At 41.6% G+C, this 2,170-nt stretch overlaps 1 non-coding gene across 1 annotated transcript; it reads left to right on the top strand.

Annotated features, from left to right (window-relative positions):
- Positions 1–1,872: 1,872 nt before the first annotated feature.
- On the top strand, positions 1,873–1,954 carry TRNAS-AGA (transfer RNA serine (anticodon AGA)). Its single transcript has one exon. It is a non-coding gene; the product is annotated as a tRNA-Ser (tRNA).
- Positions 1,955–2,170: the final 216 nt, after the last annotated feature.

Genomic DNA, 2,170 nt, shown 5'->3' with positions numbered 1-2,170 from the left:
CCCCCTGACAAACAGCACCCAGGAGGTGCTTTCATAGCAATTGTAGCATTTGCAAGCCACATTCGGTTAAAGTTATGTTGTAGCTACTTATTAGCCATTAAACAAACACCCAGTGCATACAGCCCTACCAAAAGAAATCCATGTCTCAATGTGTAACTTCAAAAATCAAAGATATGGGAGTCATTAAGGCAGTCACATCTGTCTTTGGACACTTAAAAATCTAGGTTTTGGTTTTCAGTGGCCTCATTTGAAAACTACTAACCTGTATTTTTTTTCTACTGAATGACAACATAAATTGAAAATATGGCGTATGTCCACTTTAAAGGCTGGCTGTCTTGTGTCTTATTAGTTCTTGTAAAAGCTGAACTTGTCTTTTGAATAATGTATCCCTCTTCAGATCCCATGGTAGAATAAGCAGATTTAAAAAAAAAAAAACTGCATTAACTAGCAAGGGGTGGCTTCCCCTTGGGCTAAAAGTATAGCAGGTCTTAATGTGGGCTGGCTTTTGACCTTCTTTCTAATTTATGAGGTCTTTTTGGAACATACTATTTATGTTTGAAATTGAAATGAGAAGAAAGGATGACCCAATATATTTACAAAATATCGAGCTACTAAGGAATATTAGAAAAACACAAAACAAAGGCAGAAGTTGGATGGATGAATCCTGGCAAGGTGAGAAAAGGTGACCTTGGAAACTTTTGCCCTATCAAGTTGGAGGCAATCACTTCTGATCACGCTGATGGTCTAAACTCTGTGCTGAGTGGCAGTGCAACAGGCTTCAGTGTCTTGTCACTTTATTGAGATCATTCTAGATTTACAATGGTGTAAATGGGAGCAGTGTTGAGCTTGAAATAAAAACTCCTCTGGGGGGAAACCCTGTTTTACAATCTAATGAAACACTGCAAGGAATGGATAGCTGTAATAAAAGGGAAGGTGTGAGAATGGCCTCAACTGTTCAGCAACTCAGATTTTTACTTTATGCTTCTTGGCAGCCCCTTGGCTGTTGCCGTGGGCTTTCTCCTACATTACCAACATACATAAAATTCAAGCTCCTGGATTTCTGGCATATTAGCTTGTTTTACTGAAGGTTAGTCTGAATTTTTCAGGCTGCATTTACCTTTAATACAGCATTGTCTGTCTCCCCAGCAGACCTGAGGGAACTCAATAGTTGCATTCACTGTCAGTAGGGACTGCTCAATGTTGTTTTTGCGGTTCATCCCTCTGAATGGGCCTTGAACTCTTGCCTTGACATGTTTTTAATGCACTAGTGATGGCAGGAGTCACTGTGTGGGGAAGCAAACAGGACTTTCTATTCAATCAAGAATCATGTCTCTCTTTGTTAAAAGTGATATTTTTCTTTCATAGCACGAGCTAGGAAATAGGTGCTCCTCATTGCTGCAATTCTCTCCTCATCAAAATGTTCATTTGACGCTAGTTCTGAAATACTTGTGGTAAGACAGTGCCGTAACTGGAGCGTGAATATGATGCTTGAACCCATTTAAATATTGCATAGGTTTTCCTATTACTCCAAATGCATCTTCTGTGGGCCAAATCCAAGATGCTTTTGCACATTTAGGGTCCTAAATCACCGAACACTATCCTAATCCATCTTGTGCAACAGCCATCAAGGTATTTAGGCATTTAAAGGGCTCTACTGAGACATTTACCTTCACTATTTTCTCTTGTGTTCATAACACTCTGTACTCAATCTTCATTTGAAGAAAAGAATAAAGCAGCTAGACTATTTGAGGTGTCCTACCCGTCGTACTGAAGCTGGCCTCCTGGGCAACCTAGACAGAAAGAGTAAAAGGTCTGGAAAGAAAGCAAGTGTAACTTTTTGGCTCCATAAGTGGCACAGTTTCCCCAGAAGATGTAGTCGTGGCCGAGTGGTTAAGGCGATGGACTAGAAATCCATTGGGGTCTCCCCGCGCAGGTTCGAATCCTGCCGACTACGCTTCTGCTTTTCACTTCCCCTCCATGTGGCATTGGTCAGATCACGGTTGGAGTACTGCAGCCTGTTTTGGGTGCTGTGCTTCAAGAAGGATGTTGATAGACTCTAGAGGAGGGCTGCTTGTATGGTTAGGGTTTTACAGAACAAGCCCTATGAGGAGAGACAGAGGGACCTGGACCTCTTTAGCTTCTGCAAGAGAAGGCTGAGAGGTGATCTTGT

Source organism: Crocodylus siamensis, chromosome 1 (assembly GCF_052110815.1).
Source record: "Crocodylus siamensis isolate JL-2025a chromosome 1, ASM5211081v1, whole genome shotgun sequence".
NCBI lineage: Eukaryota > Metazoa > Chordata > Crocodylia > Crocodylidae > Crocodylus > Crocodylus siamensis.
This window is presented reverse-complemented; position numbering and strand designations above follow the sequence as displayed.